Here is a 21,439-nt window from a genome sequence, read left to right as displayed (position 1 = left end):
TAGGGGGTGACGTGGAGTTAGGGGAGTTAGGGGCAGAAGTGGAGGTGGCATTGGGGGATTGGGTGCCATTTGAGAGTTTTCCTGAAGTATTGAACTATATCTTCTGTGCCTTACTGGATATTCTAACTTGTTCTGGTGTTTAAGATTCCCTTTTAGAGTCTAATGGGCTGATTTCCTGTGCTTGGCCCATTCTTGCTCCTCAAGTGTAGACACAGGCCAGTAGCTTTAGCATCTCCTAGGAGCTTCTTGGAAATGCAGTCTTGGGACCTGCCCTAGACATGTTGGACCAGAACCTACGTTTTAACCAGTGCTCCAGGAGTAACATGTGAGACTCACCATTAGAAAGCGTTTACATTCAATTAATGGCTGGAAAAGCTGGTCCATCGTATGATTCACGTGCTGAATTCTACTGTGGAAAAAATCTTAATAATGGGCCAACTCAGCTGGCTTTCTTTCTAAGGATGGAGGAAAAAGCCAGTACTGCATTTTGGAGAGGTAAACTTGGCAGTGGCTAGAAGCCTGGGATTTGCTATTCAGACTCAGTCTTAATAACCATGTGATGTTAGTAAGTTATAAATGGTCTGGTCTTTGGTTTCCTCCTCAGTCCAATAGAGACCATATTTCTTATTTCATAGGGATGGTCTGAGGGTTAAAAGATATCATGCGGATGAAGCACTTAGCACAGTGCCTGGCACATCCTAAGTGCAGAGCAGCTATCGTTATTAATGATCAGAAGATGCTGTTTTATGAAGTGGTGTTGAGAGCAAAGGTTAATTGGTAAACATTGCTTTGGGGGAATACCAGGATGTTGAACTTTTTCCTTCTAACTTCAGCTGTAAAAGAAGTCACTGATCAATTTTAGCTGCTGGTTCCATGTACGGAAAGCGATAAACCATTTTGGGTTGAACATCCATGTTATGTTTAGAACAACCACCCACTATATACCATATGCTGTCTTACTCTTTTACCCGATGAGAAAAAAAAGCCCACAAAAAAGCCCAACTTCCCCTCACTCTTTTTGAAAAGATCTTTCTCTTCAATACAGGCTGAGGCTTAAATATGCTTTGATTCCAAAGAGATTGTATTTACAAAGAACCTTCGTCTTAAAAAGATCTGTCTAGTTCAATTCTATAGCGTTCTAAGAGAGCAACTCAACAAAGAAAGTTGCAATGAATCACACAGTTGACTATTCTTTTTGAAGTAAGTGAAATAAAACTACTACCAAATGTGGTGTGGACTTTTTCCAACCTCTAAAATAAATATTTGTAAAGCGAGCCTTGGTGGCATGAAGACCATGGTGATAGAGGATTGATACATGATAACATGTTTCTTAAAGATGGATCTCCTGACAATTAGAGGTCGAATTCTTATCCTGGAATTGAGCCAGAATGAGTAAAATCCTTTTAGTAGTTAAGGACTCCCCTATGTGAAGGAAACACACTCTCTTGGGGGCATTATTTAGTTCCACTAAAAGGAATCAACCCTGTTGCCATCTGTAGAAATAAGTTTACCTTGTATGAATAACCCCTAAATTCTTAGGATTCTTTTAAGTAGGTGAAGTGTCATCCTATATAATTTTAACTTCAGACAGCATGAACTGCTTGCATTATACCTGCAACTGTTCTCCTACTCTTGCTCCAAATTGCTTATGAGAAGCTGGCATTTTCATTGTGAATCTGATCCTGGGTTATTATTGAGCAGATTCTCTAAGTACCATGTGCTGAATACGGTTCAGAGTCCGCTCTGCTTGCCTTTCAATAGGGTCTGGCCCATGGCTTTCCTGTGATCAGTGAGTAGACAAGGACAGGCTATGTCACCATGGAGATGGGATTCACAACCTGTGTTCCAGGTTAGCAAACCTGCTCCTGTGACTCACCTGTTTGGAACATGCGGCAGAATCAATAAATATGTGCATTTATAGAACACATAGGTATGGCTTATTTATATATAATCTGTGGCAGAATTTATATCAGTTGGTCAAAAAACTTATTAGTAAGCTAATTATAATAATATAATTATTTACACTTGTGTCCTAGTTAATTTGTACTTTTATATTTTCAAATATTTTAAAGCCTGCACAAATCCACAAAATAGGCATCTCCCTCCATTCTCAGTTTACCATTATCACTGCTTCCTGATTATTTTGCATCTTTTTAGAGTTTCCTGAGCCTTTGGGCCAATAATTCAAACTAATCTGCTTATAACAACATTCCATTCTTTCACATCCTGTAAATCTCCATGCCACCCCTTCTCCGCACTCCTTCCCCAAAAGTCAGTACATATCCAGTTTGCTCTAAACTCATGGTTTGACTTTGATTAGTAGTATACAAATTTCTCCTAACTTGCAGACCTGTGAGCCAATGTTTATTTTCTAAGGAAGGCTTCTGCTATTCCTTTATTCCTCTTCTTTGAGTGAGTATATATTCCAAAATTAATTTGTGATCTTCATTGTCACAAGCTTAGAAATATTTAGAAATAACTCTCTGAAAACATCTGCCGAAGCCTCAGGAAGGCGAGAGGGGAAAGGCTACCCAGCATGGGCTTTCCTGGGAGCCGAGCCTCATGCATGATGTTGATGCTTTCTGCGTTTCTTTAGGGACAGACCTACAGGACAATCCCGACCGATTGTTGTCTAACTGGCAATGGGGTCTGAGGAACCTGGAGGATGAGTTTTTTGTGACTATCACTTGGCTGAAAAATTTTTTGCTTTGAGTATTTTTCGTGAAAACCATGTGTGGGGAAAGTCACTATTTTATTTTTAGGTCACCTAGTTCCAGAACAGAACAACTTTAGCAGTGCTGGCTGTTCAGTTGCTGTGTTAGTAATAATGCAGCGCAGACATGGTTCACCCCAAGTTCCTCTGGCAGGACAGGCCCCTTTGTCTGTTTGTTTTATTGTGGTAAAATGTACATAATGTGAAACTTAGTATTTTAACCATTTTTAATTGTACAGTTCAGGGGCATGAAGCACATTCACCCTGATGTGAGGCCATCACCTCTCTCCATTTCCAGAACTCTTTCCTCTTCCCAAACTGAAACTCCACCTCCATTGATAATAGTTTCCCATTCACTACCCCTTCCTGCCTCCAGCAACTGGCAACCACCATTCTACCAGAAAGTTTCTATAAATTTGACTATTCTAGGGATCTCATGTAAGTGGAATCAGACAGCATTTGTCCTTTTGTGACTGGCTGGTTTTACTTAGCATAGTGTCCTTAAGGTTAATCTATGTTTAGAATGTGAGAAGATTTCTTTCCTTTTTAAGGCTCAATTCCATTGTATGTAAATTCTGTTTTTATGTATATGCCACATTTTGTTTACTCATTCACCGGTAGATAGGCACTTGGGTTGCTTCCACCAGTTGGCTTTTGTGAGTAGTGCTGCTATGAACATGGGTGTACAAGTATCTGCTCAAATCCCTGCCTTCATTTCATGTAGCTGTAGATGTAGAAGTGAGATTTTTGGGATATGGTAGTTCCATTATTATGCACCCATTACTAAGCTCCACCATTTTACATTCTCTCCAGTAATTCACAAGGATTCCAATTTCTCCATATGTTCACCAATGTTTTGTTTTCTGTGTTTGTTTTTTCTTTAATAAGCCATGTGAGGGTGTGCCGAGGTACTTTCTCATTGTGCTTTTAATTTGCATTTTCCTAATGACTAGTGATGCTGAGTATCTTTTCATATGTGATCATTGGCCATTTGTATGTCCATTTTTGAATCAAGTTGTTCCCTTCCCTTCCCTTCCCTTCCCTTCCCTTCCCTTCCCTTCCCTTCCCTTCCCTTCCCTTCCCTTCCCCCTTCCTTCCTTCCTTCCTTCCTTCCTTCCTTCCTTCCTTCCTTCCTTCCTTCCTTCCTCCTTTCCTTTTTTGTTAGTTATTAGGCTCTTTGTTTTTGCAGACCTGAGAGAGGTCATCATCATCAGTCAACGTGCTCATGTTTATGACGGCAGCATTATGTTGAACTGCTGCTAAATTCTGTTTTTTTTTTTCAAAATTTTTTTTAAAAAAGTATTTCATTTATTTATTTGAGAGAGAGAGAGGGTGTGAGAGAGAAAGAATGGGCAGACGGAGAGGGAGACAGGAGCCTGATTCAGGACTGGATCCCAGGACCCCTGGGATCATGAACTGAGCTGAAGGCAGATGCTTAACCAACTGAGCCACCCAGGCATCCCTACAGTCTATTTAGATGCCAGCCTCCAGGTGACTGGACTTGACTTTGTCTTATAGACCTGTTACCTGGGATTTACCCAGGAACTTTACAGGGGCTGCAGACCAGGTTGTGGGAAGCCAGGGAGCAAAAGGGTCCCCACATAAATCAGCCAGGAAAGCTCAGTGATCAGAAAATCCCCTCTTCCCCTGGTATAATAGCCCTCTGGGTCCTAACTTCAGTCTTCAGATATGATCTAACCACTGGGAGGAAAGAAAGTAGCGTCCCTGGAACAAAACACATTTTGGCACTTATGGCTTTTCCAGATAAAAGCTTACATTTTTTTTTTAACATTTCTTTGAAACTGGGGACTTAACATGATTTAGGCTCGTGAAAAGCCATCGTTAACAGGCACTCTTCTTCAACTACGACATGGACCTTTACTCCACATGCTCTCTAAACACAGATAATTACCATGGTAACCACAGTGTTTCACGATCTCATACATACACTTGCACCTTTCTTAAAGAAACACAGAACACAACAATGTAGAATTAAAACAGTAAATCATTGGAATGTTTTTTATTTGTTGTTACATAGTTGTCAGAATTTAGGGAAGAGCTGGACATTGTCATCCACTATCAATTGTACTTGGAGAAAGTAGATGTTTGGCCAGGCCCTTTGACATCTTGCCAGAAAATAAGGTCTTGTTTGTAACATCGTGTAAGGAATGACCGATGGGTTTCTAGATTGTTACGGTCAGAAGACTTTCAAAGCAGAAAATGTCATTAAGAACACAAAGTACTGAAGAGTATAGATTTTTCATGACACATGCACTGGGCCAACTCTATCTTCAGTTAAATTACAGTTATGATTACCCTAAAGTTGGTAAAAGTTTGCACACACATGCTTTTTTGGGTAGCATCTAATTTTATCTTTGGTTGTATTTGGAAACAGGCACAACAATTTTGTTGTGCCTTCAAAAGTCTTTCTTTTTTTGGCTATGTAAACAAGTCTTTTATTGCCCTATGAATACTTGATGAGTGGTCAGCAAAATGAAACCCATATGAAGCTTTCATCAAGAGGCATCTCCAAGCAGCTTCTGACTAACCATAGTGGCCGGGGCTGGGGATGGAGCAGACTCAAAGACCTACAAGCTGAAGATAAGTAATTACAAACGCTTTTAGAAAGACACCTGCCCTCAGCTTTGAATGTTTCAAAATGTTATGTCCACATATGAAGAGAAATATCTCCCCATAATTCCTCACGTGATGAGGACTAGCTTGCCTTCCAGCTAATGGAATGTAGCTCTGATTTCTCTATCGTTAACCACTCTGTCTCTGGAATACCAATGTTTTGATGAGGGAGAAGAAAGGACCCTCTTCTGTTTGATTGTTTTCTTTTAAATTAAAAGTAGTAATAAATCTAGCTCAACCAAAATAACTGCTGAACATTTCATATTAACACGGCAGTGAAGATGAACTTGGGCAGTGCATGATAAATGTTTCTCTGTGCTTAGATTGGAATGCCTCCAAACCCTGAAACTCCCACACCAATTTGGAAGGCCTACCTGAGGTTTTTATATCCTTAGCCTGAAGATTCATTTTTCATTTACAAGATCGAGCTCCCAAGTTTCAAGGACAACCATGCTACACTTCTGTAGAACATACACAGAGATAATGTTGGAATGAGAAACTTTAAAAAAAGGAAAAAATCTGGTAAATATATTATTTGCCTTCCAAATCTAACATGTGTGCACTTTTCTATGTTGTCTATAGTTTAATTATAAATTGATAAGCCTAAATTTTATGAGGTAAAAAATAAAGCAGTTGGTTGGTGGCCAAAGAACAAATGTGACATAATTCTGACCATTGCTGTCTTGTCAAAGAAGACGGTGTATGAATGTTGTTATCAGACAGCCCATATCCGAGACTGATCAGCCAGCTGAGTGCTCTCTGCTTCCTCATGCACAGGCTAGAGTAGTCAGGAATGCTTCACAGAGGAGGTGACACCCCAACAGGTACAAGAAAAATGGACAGAATTTGGAGGAAGACCAAGAGATGATGGGAGAGTGCAGTTGTTTGATGCACCTGTTTGAAGTAGCCATTGCTTGTTTCCTTTCCTGGTTCCAAGGAGCCCCAGATGCTAGATGGTATAAAGATCTTGTCCTCAAGAGTTTTGTTTACTGTAGTTGGGATAAAAGGGAGGGGTGGCCGACTCAGACCTGGGAGATCAGCTCTTCCTCACCTCTCACACATGCTATGAACTTGCTCATGCTTCACCCTTGTTCAGCATGTCCGTTTACTAGACAATCCTCCTTACCCTCCATCTCACTTCAATGTTGCATCTTTGGGAATACATTTCCTGATGTTTCTGGAAAGGTAAAAATCAACCCCCTTCTTACAAACTTCATAATCCCTAGTACTTTCCTTTGTAGCTGTGGTCACAGTCTACTCATCCACTCATTCATTCATTCATTCAAATTGAGGTACAACTGACATATAACATTATTTTGGTTGTAGGTGCACAACATCATGATTCAACATTGTATGTATTGTGAAATGGTCACCATGATAAGTCTACTTACTATTGTCCCCACACAGTTACAGCTTTTTTTTTCTTGTGATAAGACCTTTTAAGATACATTTAGCCACTTTCAAATATGCAACGCAGTATTGTGAACTATAGTCCCAGTGCTATACATGACATCCTCATGATTTATTTTATTACTGGAAGTTTGTACCTTTTGATCCCCTTCACCCATTTTTGCCCACCCTGCTCACAACTTTATTTTTGTTTGTGTGATTATCTAATTATCTATGTAACCCCTATTTGGCCTGAACTCCACTAGGGCAGAGACTGCTGTCTGGTGTTCTGAGTTTTGTATCTTGAGTACTAGCAGCTAGTACCTAGCACCTGACATATTGGAGGAACTCAGCAAATATTTGATGAATAGATGCTGTTGGAGCAATTGGGTGGATTCCTAGTGGAGGCTATTCATATATGGGTCTACCTCTATATAATTCTCATACCTGCTACCTACCCAAACTCCTTGGGGGCCATCTTTATTCATCTTCATCATGTTGTTGTAGATAGACACTTCCTATAGACTCCTAAATGGTTTTGCTGTTTGCAGTTTTGCCCTTTTTCAAGTAGATAGTTGCTCTTACCACTGGAGTAAGTCTCAAAAATACGAATCTGATCATGCTACCCTCCACTGAAGGTTGAAGTATCTTCCTTGTGTGTGGGGATCTGCTTCCACCTCCCCCACCCTCAAGCATCTGACCCTGTCCCATTCCACCCTCTCCAGAGCCTCCTTCAGCCTCCTGAACTCTGTGAGGTGGCTCACCCTCTTCTACTTTGCACATACAGTTTTTCAAGGCAGGAATATCTGTGCCTCCTATCTTCCAACTGGAAAAATCATACATGTTCTCAAGACCCAAGCAAATAGCTCCCTCCATGAAGACTTCTCTAATCAACTCAGTGATTCCTTCAACTGTACCTAGTAGTTCTGTTTTTCATTCTGACTGCATTGAACTGTGATCATTACCCTATGTGTCCATCTCACTTGCTAGGTTGAGTTTCTGGAGGGCACAGAGCATGCTACTCATGTAATTATTTCCATTTTGTCCCTACCACTGAATATAGTTTCACTTAGTAAATATTTTGAATGAATGAATGAATGAATGAATAAAAGAAAATCTCTCTTATGGTCTTATCCATGTCTTTGAAATTGACTAATCTTTCTTTTTAGGAGTGTAAGCTTCTCTCTTAAGTTGGATCTCAAGCTTTTGGAGACAGTTTCTTACATTCTCCTTATGTATTGCTTCTTGCTAACTGCACATAAAAAGAATGCACCATTTGCTGATTGATTGAACCCTAGAAAGCCAGCCCTTTCAACATATATTTTGTTGTTGTTGTATACAAAAATAATTCTGGCTTATGATAATGTTGTTAGAAAAATATCAAGAATTATAATTTCTCACATAGGCTTATAGAAAATGTCCTTTTAAATGATACATCCAGGGATCCCTGGGTGGCGCAGCGGTTTGGCACCTGCCTTTGGCCCAGGGCGCGATCCTGGAGATCCGGGATCGAATCCCACGTCAGGCTCCCGGTGCATGGAGCCTGCTTCTCCCTCTGCCTGTGTCTCTGCCTCTCTCTCTCTCACTGTGTGCCTATCATGAATAAATAAAAATTAAAAAAAAATGATACATCCAATTCTTCTTTTCACATTAACACACATAATTACAATTGAGGTTTTTGAAAGTTTTATTTAAAAAATATTTTATTCCAATTAATAAAATTTCCTATGCAAGTTCATAATTTTTTCCCTAAAATATGAATTAGAGATTCAGTAACAGATCATTGTAATGAACATTTAAATCTCATGTTTTGTAATTGTGAATGGTTAAATATATTTGATAAAGGTGCCTATCTCTTTATTGAGAATCAAAAAAAAAAAAAAAAAAAAAAGCACAAGAATCCTTAGCATTGGAACTGAGTTGTGTGGGGGTTGTGGAAAACTGGTTAGGCCAGTGGTTCTGAGTGTGATACCAAACCAGCAGTATCAGTATTGCCTGGACTCTGATTAGAAATGTAAATTCTCAGGCCTGACCTTAGACCTGATGAATTAAAAATTCTGGGTTTTATAAACACTTCAGGGGATTACAATGCACCATAAAGTTTGAAAACCACTGCTTCTGGGTGCCTGGGCAGCTCAGTCGGTTGGGTATCTGACTCATGATTTTGGCGCAGGTCATGATCTCAGGGTCCTGGAACTGAGTCCCTCATTGGGCTCCACGCTCAGCTCATCGGGTGTTTAGTTCATCTCTCCTTTCCCCTCTGCCTCTCCCCCTGCTCTCTCTCTCTCTCTCTTTTTCTCAAATAAACAAATCTTGAAAACCACTACTTCGGTTGAAACTTTTTCCCAATTCAGTGACTCTCCTTTCTTAACAGAGGGCTGCTCAACCCCTGCTTGGCTTCTTCTATGAGATGGAGGCTTTATCTCCAAAGGAGGAAGCCCACTATACTTTGGAATAGCTTTGATTTGTAAAATATTCTGCTTACCTCCTTGTAACTTCCATTCTCTGAGCTATGTTGTACCTTCTGGAGCTCTATGAACTAAATAAAATTGTTTCCCGGGGCACTGCTGGGAGCTTCCATGCCCCTCCTAGGATCCTCTCCCAGGGGCAACACTCCTCAGTCTACCCACTGATCTACAAAGGACGTTTGCTCCAGTTTATTCATTGTGTCCTTGGATGTAGTTCTGCTTGTCTGGATTCTCTCTGGTGTCCCAGATTTGGGCTGAACAGACTGAATGCAATACATCTACCCACATGGCTGAAAAATGTGTTCACTTTTTTGTTCACCGTGTTATAATTTTGATTTACATTGCTCTTTAAGAAAAACAAAAATGTAAGGAAGGAAAACCATTCTACGTTACTTTGACATGAACTGCAGTGACTGGTACGTGGGCTTTTGCCTTCTGGTACAGTTTATTTTGTTTTTCAAGTTAGTTTTGCTTTTATTAAAATATCTCTCTCAGAGTGGGTTTATTTGTGTCTAAATCTTTAATGGGAAGATGAAAGAAAATCACCACGTGGACAAATTTAGAAAGCAAAGTTATTACCATGGGAATTTCCTTCCCGTTTTCAAATTAGTGGTGCTTGCTTTTAAGCTTATTGGAATATACAATTAAGTTTATTGACCTTAATAAATTCCACGGTAGGTATACATTAAGAGATGGGGAGAAATATTCAAATAGAATGACCTGAAAGATATCTTACTTCTCCAACTTTGTTTGAACTTTTTCCCACTACTCTGCTTATGCTTTAATGGGCTCCTTTTTGTATTTCTAGTTCCATATATGCATATGAATATGTTCCTTTTTTCAGTTTTATTGAAGTATAATTGACAAAGTTGTAATATATTTAAAGTGTAAAATATAATTATTTGATATAGGTACACATTATGAAAGAATTCTCACCATAGAGTTAATTAGCGCACCCATCATCTCACATATTTATTTATTTTCATTTTTTGGTGAGGAAACTTAAGTTTTACTCTCTTAGATCATTTTAGTTATACAATACAGTGTTATCAACTGTAGTCACTATGTTACACATTAGATCCTCAAATCTTATCATCTTATAACTGAAAGTTTGAACACTATACCTGCCTCTCCCTATTTTTCCCACTCCTTCAACCCTGGCAATCACCATTCTACTCTGTTTTAATGAGCTGGAATTTTTCTTTTTTTCTTTTCTCTCTCTTTCTCCTTAAAGATTCCACATATAAATGATACTGTCTTCCTTTGTCTGGCTTATTTCACTTAGCATAATGCCTTCTAGGTTCATCAATGTTTTTATGAATGGTAAGATTTTCATCTTTCTCTTGGCTGAATAATATTTCATTGTATGTACATGCCACATCAGTTTTATCCATTTATCTTTTGATGGACACTTGAGTTGTTTTCCTATCTTGGCTAATACAAACACTACTACAGTGAACATGGGAGTGCAGGTATCTTTCGATATCCTCTTTCATTCCTTTGCATATATTTCAAGAAATAGGATTGCTGGATCATAGAGTAGTTCTATTTTTAATTTTTTTAAGGAAACTCCATATTGTTTTCCAGAGTGGCTGCACCAATTTATGCTCCTGTCAACAGTCCACAAGGGTTCTTTTTTCTCAGCACCCTCACCAGCATTTGTTTTCTCTTGTCTTTTTCATAATAGACATCCTAACAGGTGTCAGATGACATCTTGTTGTGGTCTAAACAGATGTGAGATGATATCCCATTTTGGTTTTGATTTTATTTCTCTTATGATTAGTGATGTTGACCACCTTTTCAAGTAACTGTGGCCATTTGTATGCTTTCTTTAGGGACATGTCTATTCATTTTATTTTATTTTTAAAGATTTATTTATTTTTTTTTAGAGAGAGAAAGAGAGAGAGGGAGATGGAAGGGAGGGCAGAGAGGGAGAGGGAGAGAAAGTCTTAAGTAGACTCTGTGCTTATTGAGTGCAGAGCCTATCCAGGGGCTTGATCCCACAACCCTGAGATCATGACCTGACCCCAAACCAACAATCTGTTGTTTAACCAACTGCACCACCCAGGTGCCCCTGTCCATTTTTAAATTGAGTATATTTTTACTCTGAGTTATGTGAGTTCCTTGTATATTTTAGATAACAACCCCTTACCAGATATGTGGTTTGCAAATATGTTCTTCCAGTTGGTAGGCTGCTTTTGTTACACAGAAGCTTCTTACTTTGATGTAGTCTCACTTGTTTACTCTTGCTTTTGTTATCTTTACTTTTGGCGTCAAATCCAAAAACTCATTGTTAAAACCAATGTTAAGGAGATTATATCCTATGTATTTTTTTAGGAGTTTTATGGTGGCAGGTCTTAAGTTCAAGTCTTTAGTCTGTTTGGAGTTAGTTTTTGTATGGAATAAGATAGGAGTAAAGTTTTATTCTTTTGCATAGGGATATCCGGTGTTCCCAGCAATCTTTTCATTAAAGAGATTGTCATTTCCCTCTCTGTGTATTCTTGGATTCTTTGTCATGAATTAATTGGACAGATATGTGTGAGTTTATTTCTGGGCTCTCTATTCTGTTTCATTGATCTATGTGTCTATAATATAGTTTGAAATCAGTAAGTATGATGCATCAAGCTTTGTTCTTTCTCAAGGTTGCTTTGATTATTTGGGTTTTTTTCGTTGTTCCATACAAATTTTAGGATTGGTTGTTTTATTTCTGTGAAAGATACCATTGCAATTTTCATAGGGAATGCACTGAATCTGTAGATTGCTTTGAATAGTATGGATATTTTAACAATATACTTTCTTCCAAGCCATGAGCATGGAATGTCTTTCCATTTATTTTTGTCCTCTTCAATTTCTTTCATGAGTATCTTATAGTTTTCAGTGTATAGGTCTTTTACTTTATTGGTTAAACTTTTTCTTAGGTATTTTATTCTTTTTGGTGCAATTGTAAATTGGATTTTTTAATTTCCCTTTCTGACAGCTCATCAGTAGTGTATAAAAAAACAACTGATTTTTGCATATTGATTTTGTGTCCTGCAACTGTACTGAATTTGCTTATTTGTTCTAACAAGGTTTTTTTGGTGAACTCTTTGGAGTTTTTCTAAAGACTTTAGAGTTTTCACTTGCAACCAGAGACAATTTTACTTCTCCTTTCCCTCTTTGGATGTCCTTCTTTTCCTTTTTCTTGCCTAATTCTTCTGGCTAGGACTTCCAGAACTATGTGGAATAAAAGTGGCAAATGTCTTATTCCTGATTGTAGAGGAAAGTTTTCAGCTTTCCATTGTTGAGTGTAGTGTTAGCTTTGGCTTGGGATTCGTGGCCTTTATTACGTTAAAGTACATTCCTTCTATACCTACTTTGTTGAAAGTTTTGTTTTTTGTTTTTTTTTTAACATGAAAGGGTGTTGAAATTTGTCAAATGTTTCTTATTCATCTATTAAAATGATCATCCATTTGTTAACATGGTATATCACATTGAGTGATTCAGGTAATGTCAATCCATCCTTGCATGCCAGGAACAAACACCACTTGATTGTGGCATATGATCCTTTTAATACATTGTTGAAATTGGTTTGCTAATATTTTGTTAAGATTATTTGGATTTATGTTCATCAGGGAGATTAGCTCTTAATTTTCTTTTCTTGTAGTGTCCTTGACTGGCTTTGATATCAGGGTGATGCTGGCCTCATACAAAGAGTTTAGAAATGTTCCCTCCTCTTCTATTTTTTGGATGAGTTTAAGAAGGATTAGTATTAATTCTAAATGAGATATTTGGTGGAATTCACTAATGAAGCCATCTGGTCCAGACTTTTCTTCATTGGGAGATTTTTGATTATTGATTCAACCGCCTTATTAGTAATTGGTCTGTTCAGAATTTTCTATCTATTCATGATTCAGTCTTGGTTGTATATTCCTAGGAATGTATCCATTTCTTCTAGGTTGTCCAATTATTAACCTATAGTAGTCAATTATGATCATTTATATTTCTGTGGTATCAATTGTAATGTATCCTCTTATATTTCTGATTTTTTTTTTTTTGGTCTTCTCTCTTTTTCCATAGTGAGTCTAGCTAAAGGTTTGTCAATTATATTGATCTTTTCAAAAAAAATCTCTTAGTTTCACTGACCTTTTAAATATTTTTTTTCATCTCTATTTCATTTATATGGTCTAATCTTTGTTATCTCCTTTCTACTAAATTTAAGTTAGTTTGTTCTTTTTCTATTTTCTTGCTGTAAAAAAATTAGGTGGTTTATTCAAGATCTTTTTTGTTTCTTAATGTAGACATTTATCATTGTGAACTCCTTGGAACTGCTTTTGCTGCATTCCATAAACTTTGGTATGTTTCATTTCCATTTTTATGTGTTTCAAGATTTTTAAAATTTCTCTTTTGATTTTCTCTTTGACCCTTTGGTTATTCAGTAACATGCTAATTACTCTCCATGTATCTGTGAATTTTCTGATGTTTTTCTTGTAATTGATTTCAAGTTTTATACTATCATGGTAAAAAAAGATGCATGATATAATTCCAATCTTCTTACATTTATTGAGGTGTGTGTGTGTGTGTGTGTGTGTGTGTCCTAACACATGATATATCCTGGAGGATGTTTCATGTATACTTGAGAAGAATGTGTTTTCTGGCACTCCTGAATGGGATCTTCTGTAAATGGCTGGTAAGTTCATCTGGTCTAATGTGTAGTTTAAGTCCAAAGTTTCCCTATTGATTTTCTGTCTGAATGATCTACCCATTGTTTAAAGTGAAGTATTGAAGTGCCCTACTGTTACTGTATTGCTGTCTATTTCTCCTTTCAATTCTGTTAGTATTTGCTTTATATATTTAGGTGCTGTAATGTTGAATGTGAAATGTTTATAAATGTTTCCTTTCTCTTTTTCTTTGTGTATGTTTTGCTTTGTTGTTACTGTGAGGCTTACATAAAACATTTTATAATAGTCTATTTTAAGCTAAGAACAACTTAACCTCAAATGCATACAAAAGCTCTGTATTTTCACATTGCTCCCTCTCTATGTTTTTGATGTCACAATTTACACTTTTTATATATCCATTAACAAATTATTTTATAGATTTTTTAATATATTTGTCATTAACCTTTATATAAGAGGTCTAAGTGACTTACTACTATTACAATATTAGAGTTCTTTGAATTTAACTACATATTTACCTATACCAGTGAATTTTACACTTTCATATGTTCTTATAATACTAATTAGTATACTTTTGTTTCAGTCTGAATAAGTCCTTTTAACATTTCTTGTTAGGCTAGTCTAGTAGTGATGAAGTTCATTTTTTGTTTATCTCTCCTTTGATGTGTATGCATCTCTCATACCTTTGCTGGATAGTGGATTCTTGAATGGCAGTTTTTATCTTTCAGCACTTTGAATACATCATGGCACTCCCTTCTGGCTTGGAAAGTTTTTGTTTGTTTGTTTGAAAAGTTTTTGCCTAGATATCTGCTAATAGTGTTACGAGGGTTCCCTTGTACACTTTTCTCTTTCTGCTTTTAAGGTTCTCTTTGTCTTTAACTTTTGGCAATTTAATTGTAATCTGTCTTGTGGATCTCTTTAGATTTATTTTATTTGGAACTTTCTGGGCTTTCTGGATCTGGATGTCTATTTAGGTTAGGGAATTTTCAGCCATTATTTCTTTGAATAAATTTTTATGTGTTACTTATAGATATCTTTAATATCTTCATTGAAATTCTCACTTTATTCATGCACTGCTCTCCTGATATGGGCAAACATCTTTATGACCATTATTGGAACTCTTTACCAGATAATGCACTTATCTCCATTTCATTAGGGTTGGTTTCTGGAAATTGATCTTGTTCTTTTGTTTGGAACATATTCCCCTATTTCTTCATTTTCCTTGACACTCCATGATTGTTTTTCTGCATTAGATGAAACAGTTACCTCTCCCAGTCTTGACAGACTGGTCTCAAGCAGGAGATGAACATCATCAGCCTGGTATAAGCTCCTTGTTGTGTCTCATACCTTTGTGATTGTCCACACTGTTGTCTTTGTTCCCAGTAACTCCCAGTAGTTGAGAATGTGCCAAGACCCAACAGTGTCCCAGAGGGAAGTGTCACAGCACCTCGACATAGGCTGATTTTGGAGCATGACCCTCTGGCTGTAGCTGGGAATTATGGATTAAAACTTCTTTCAGGGAGAAACTGAGAGATGGGCACTTTTGTTTACTCCTTTTGCATTGAGCCTGGATATACAGTCACTGGCAAGGGTGGGGTAGTTATGCGTCCATTTAAAAACTGCTTTTTTGTTTGCTATAATCTTGTGGAACTTGTGAATGCAACCTCATTGGCTGCATCAGAGCTGGTTGTTTCAGAGGCTTTTCCTGCCTGTGGCAGGTTTTTTTTTTTTTTTTTGGCAGTTGTAATAGACATGTGTGTGACCTCTTTCCAGAGAGGTGCTGGTGCTGGTTTGATCGTTGGAGTGAGCTGGAGAAAGAAGGTGGGGAACATGCCCATTGGCTTCCCTGGGTTCTAGGAAGGATCACAGCTATCCCCTAGATGTGTGCTAATTAGAAGCCAGGCTCTAAGATAGTAGCTTGTAAAGATGCAGTCAAGCTCCTTCTAGGGAAAGACTGTGACATGGGTCTGCTTCCTTGGTCTGCTTCTTTTGCCTGCTTCCTTTGCACTGAGAACTGGGGGGATAGCCATGGGTTTTTGTATGCCTGTTAAGTACTGCTTCTTTGTTCGCTACAGTCCAGTGGGACTCATGGATGTAAACCCTATTGGCTTTTAGAGCCTGATGTTTTGGCAGCCCATTCCTTGGGTGAGAGCCTTAAAAGTTGGGATACTAGATATATGGCCCAAACCCTTTGCTCTCCAGGAAGATGCTGGGAACTGGAGATTCTCTCTTGATTTTGTGGCATTCTGCCAGGAATGGAGTTAATAGAATGTGTCTTGGTCTTTCTTATGCATTTTGATGTAGGCATTTTCTCATTTACCCAACATGTAGGAGTTACTGTGGATTTCTTTCAGAGGAAATTACTCCACGTGTAGCTGTATATTTGGTGCATCTGTAGGAGTTGGCGAGTTTATGTTTTGAACCTTAAACGAAGCTCTATATGATTAATCCTTAGTGTATTTGATATTGTTGTTTTGGACTCATTTGTTCTGGTCTATTGAGATCTTCTACATCTAGATCCTGTTATACAACATACTGTATAGGGTCACTCACTGGTCTGAGAGTTTTGTTTTCTTTTCTTTCCTTTTTTTTCCTTAAAAGATTTTATTTATTCATGAGGGACACAGAGGCAGAGACATAGGCAGAGGGAGAAGCAGGCTTCTCACAGGGATCCCGATGTGGGACTCGATCCCTAAACTGAGATCACACCCTGAGCCAAAGGCAGATGCTCAACCACTGAGCCACCCAGGTGCCCCCCTTTCTTTTCTTTTTTTAAATAGAAATGTCCACCAAGTCAGGCCCATGAACTAAAACTTTAGCATATCATTGGGAACTCAAATTGACCTTACTTTGCTAATTCATTGTTTGGCAATTCAATCAGTTAGAAATCTACAAGCTGTATTTTTAGTTTTCTAATTTTTCTTCTTACCCACATACAAAAAAAATATCACAAGAGACTTTGCTAAATACCTTATTGAAATTAAGAAACCAAGTGTCTATAGCATTCTTCACCACCTACTGCTCTAATACTCTTAGTCAATAAATTGTAGTGGGCTTCATTTGTCAAGATGTGTTCTTAGTGAATCAGTGCTGGTTCTCAGTGATTTCTGCCTCCCGTTGAAAGAGTTTACAGGCCTATATTTAGTAATTTATTCAAGAATTTTTCTGGAGATTGATATAAGCTCTTAAATCATAATTTTAACCTATTTTCTTTTAGCCTTTTCCTTTTTTTAAAAAAATTTTTTATTTATTTATGATAGTCACACACACAGAGAGAGAGAGGCAGAGGCACAGGCAGAGGGAGAAGGAGGCTCTATGCACCGGGAGCCCGATGTGGGATTCGATCCCGGGTCTCCAGGATCGCGCCCTTGGCCAAAGGCAGGTGCCAAACCGCTGCTCCACCCAGGGATCCCTCTTTTAGCCTTTTCCATAGTGTTTGGAACTCAGGAAATATCTTGTTTCTAATCTTTTCACATTCTCTCTGAAGTTGAAATGCAATGATTCTGTATTTGCACATTCTTTTAGTATTCTGAATGTAATCCATTTGGACCTAGAGACTTGAATTCATTTAAATGAACAGGTTATTTCTTACTATTATTACATACTTTGGCTTTTAGTTCCTCAAAGCATTTTTATTTTGCCTTTTCAAATTTATTTTATTTTTATTTTTCCCTCCTTTGTGAGGGCTCAGGAACTTATCTGTTTCGCTCCTTATTATTTCCATGGTGCCCATAACAGGCTCTTGACAGACACTTGTTGAATGAATGAAAATTGAATTATACACAGATTCTTGTCACTAAACTTGTAACCTAATGAAGACTGGTGTAGATATGGATCATTTGTAATTTTCATCTCAAACATGTATTATTTAATTTTTTTCATTTTTTTGTTTTTACTTACTTTAAAATAAATCAATTCACATAAAAATCCCGTTAATGCTTTGAAATGCAAACATTACTTCTAAACCAAGTTTATTTTTATTAGCAATAATGTTAAATGTATATTTCCAGTAATAATATCCTCATTACATACATCCTTAAGGTTTAAATAATTTTTTCCCTTATAAAATCTGGATCCATGACAAAAAAATCCACTAAAATGATTATAATATGCTTCTAATCATGTGCCTCTTAGTCACTAGCAGTCAACAACAACAAATGATTCATATCATCATGGAATCAGATGCTCTGTTCCATCAAGTAAATCCTAATTTTTGTTTATATGAATGGCAGTAACTTTTATTTTTTATAGATCAAGACTGTTACTTTGATTCAAAGTGATTTATAATCATACCTTTCTTATTAACACCTTTATCATTAAACTGGTGGCAGAAAGGAAAACAGATATTTATAGGTTGAAATTCAGGAGAATTTATGCTTAGAAGACTTAAATATTTGCACCTAAAAAAACTATGGAATAGTCAGATAAAATAAGAGAGAATTACAAATGTTAAGTGTGATATTGATGCTTCATCTGTTGAGGATGCCTGCAGGTAGTGTGGGGTGGAGACTCAGCCATGATGAGTTCTACAAAATACTGATGGAGGAATACATTTCAGAATTCCTTTTACCTTATTTCTTTAAAAATAAATCCCTTTTTGGTGCCTGGTGGCTCAGGTCATGATCCCAGGGTCCTGGGATTGAGAGCCCCAAGTCTGGCTCCCTGCTCAGCTGGGGTGGGGGGTGTTTGCTTCTTCCTTTCCCCCTGCCCCTCCCCCTGCTCAGGCTCTCTCTCTCTCTCAAATAAATAAACAAAATCTTTTTTAAAAAAGCCTACCAGATCCCTTTTCTCTCAAAGTATTGATTCTACAGCCTAGGCCAATCTGTGTAGAACTGTGTATAAGGCAAGGTGAGTGACAACACAATTACATCTGGAAATGGGAACCAAGAGAATAAGGCAAGAATAGGATCAAGCCAAGGAGATGAAAAAATAAAATAAATGAGAATAAATCAAGTGCATAAATTTCACATCAGAATAGAGGATGAGAGAGAAGAGAAGTCAGAAGGAAGGAAGAGAGCAAATGAGATGGAGTGGCCTGTGTTCAACAGAGGCAGGTCTAGCTCTGGTGCTTGGAAAAGATGATTGAGACTGTGGCACACAGGCATGTCAAGTTCTCTTTTAGCCACTCCTAAGAGTCAACCTCCATTCAAGATACATCAGACATGGGGAGGCAGGTAGTGACTGAACTGAACTTAGGGAAAGTAGGTCAGTGTTCTCATCACTTGACTGTCACTTTTCTTTGTTGAGATGGAGTTGAGAGGATATTGCAGAGAATGATTTCCTTTAGCACAAACTGGATAGGACCTGTTGACAAATTGACTTCTAAATGGCACAAGTAAAACATTTGGTTGAGACTTGCACTTTATAAAGCTTCGGCAAATTCTCCACTCCCAGGCACATGGTTTCCAAAGTTTTGCTTTTCCAGGTCTGGTGGGGTATTGGCGGGGTACATATCCTTTCTACTGCAGAACCCCGTCCTTCTATAATGGCAAAGGCAAGGAAATGGCTCCCACTCAGCTGGAGGAAGTCCTGGGGTGGAGTCAGGTATTTAAGATTGTCCCAGGCACGACACCTCTGTTTCCAGTTCATTCATTCTATGTTGAAATCAATTTCTTAACTTTGGAGAGTTGGCTCTTCTGGAAGTATTTCTCAGACATGTGTTTTTCTTCCTTAACACATTAATTCAATTAAAAAGGTATTCATCTATTACTTTTTTTCCTTTCTCATGCTATAGTATTAATTTAATTTTTATTTATTATTTATTTTTCTTATGTTTATGGGGTTGGGTTCTTGTCCAGTGTTCATTTCCTCTCTACTTTGGTGGAAGTCAAACTACCATTGGCCTAGGGGCTGAAAAGGCCCTCTTGGGTGCTCCCAAGCCTTCAGTTCCAGCCAGTGAGAGAGGGCATTTCTGCTTCTGGCTGCATTTTCCAAAACCTGATCTTTGTTTTTCCCAGCCTCCCACAAGGCAGAGTTTCCAGGAGTAGCACAAGACCTCTGAGAAGGAGCAGTTGAATTGGGACAAGTAAAATGCAAGTGGAAGAAACTGGGGCAGCTGTGAAATCAGGAGAGTACAAAATGAGGTAAAAACTTTTAAAAATTCTAGTGTTTTATGGAAATACCAGAATTTGACAACTCCAGGAAAAGTTACACCTTAAAAAATACTATATTATTACAATATGGCAGAATAGAGTTTTTTTTGCATGCAATTTCATATAATTTTCCTGATGGCATTTAGGATAGGAAAACATTTCACAGTAAAAGAAACTCTTGGATAATTTTCTGTCCTGCATATGTATTCACTTTTAAAAATAATCATTTCTTCTTTTTCTACTTAGTTCAAATGAGTTGTTTCATTTGAAATATACGTCATTCAAAGGAAATCTCTTTGCTATCATTCATACTATGTGGTGAACCCAATTAACTTAGATGAGTCAAAATAGCACCTTTGGTGTATGAAGCACAATTGGAGAAATCATTAGGTAACCATATACAAAGCTATATTTAAGATATTGGACAATAGTATTGGCACACCAGATCTCTATTGAAATAAACAAATTTTATGTTGTCACACTTCATAGAGCACAGAGATTTATACTGGGATCAAAACCAGAGCAAATGGATTCTTGGAACAGCAGCAGATAAAACCTCTGAAGATTCAGACTCAATTCCCAGGATCCCACTTGCACTTCCTTAAACTCCCGTCCAGGAACATGGAGAACCGTACTCTTTGATCTTGACAGTTGGAAATGTGCTCAGAGATACTTAAGCCTTACTAGTCTACTGACATGCATGTCAAAGGTAATTGATAAAGTCTTTATTGGTTGGGTAATAGTAAGATATTGACACTCAATGCTCTGTAGTGTGAAGAAAGCTCAGTGGCATGATGGGAAGACCATTGGACAGTAGTCAGGTGTGGATTTAAGACATTGACCTAAATTTCTTAATCTTTTTGAGGCTCCTTTTCCACATCTGGACAAAGTCCTTAAGGTAACCCACAGCTCTGAATGTCATGATTCTATGAATTCTTGGCTCACTCAAAGCTTATGAATGATGTTGCCCATGGACTCATTCTCTTCCAGATTAGTGGACCTGTTACAAGGAAGAGTGTCTGCTTGTCTTCCACCTCTACTAAACTGTAAGCTACTTGAGGACAGGGGCTGTGCTTGCCCATCATCATATCTCTGGCATCCAATAGACAGGGCCTCAAACAACAACTGTTGAATGAATGAGTGGACGGCTCATAGCTGAAGACTGGAGGACCAGAAGCGACATTGTTCGGAAAAGCCTCATGTGACAATGAGAGTGAAATGCTTTCTCTGGCTAGAAAACATTCTTGCTTATTTTTCTTTTAAAGATGGACTTTTGCTGGCTGAAGACTTAGATCCAAAGAGAATATTAATCTGAAAGTAACAAAGTGTGAGTTTTATAGGCTCTGGACCACTCCTGGCCCAGCTGTTTCTTTTTAATGAGGATAGCTTTTTTCTCACTCCCCCATTCTCTGGCAGAGGGGTTGCTGCATTCTGATATTCTCTTGCAAAATGAAGGCCTTTCTTTGTTATTCTTTCCTCACTTTAGAA

The 21,439-nt window shown here is 37.8% G+C and overlaps 1 long non-coding RNA gene across 1 annotated transcript in view; it reads left to right on the top strand.

Annotated features, from left to right (window-relative positions):
* The window catches only part of LOC140615828 (uncharacterized), a 43,379-nt gene that overhangs the window by 19,833 nt on the left and 2,107 nt on the right, over window positions 1–21,439 (top strand). The window contains exons 4-6 of the long non-coding RNA XR_012016319.1: window positions 19,817–19,942; window positions 20,441–20,660; window positions 20,942–21,278. This is a non-coding gene — a long non-coding RNA (uncharacterized lncRNA). The remainder of the gene's footprint in view (window positions 1–19,816; window positions 19,943–20,440; window positions 20,661–20,941; window positions 21,279–21,439) is intronic.

This window comes from Canis lupus, chromosome 24 (genome assembly GCF_048164855.1).
Source record: "Canis lupus baileyi chromosome 24, mCanLup2.hap1, whole genome shotgun sequence".
Classification (NCBI taxonomy): Eukaryota; Metazoa; Chordata; class Mammalia; order Carnivora; family Canidae; genus Canis; species Canis lupus.
Note: the sequence above shows the minus strand (reverse complement) of the source record. Positions and strands in the feature narration are given on the sequence as shown.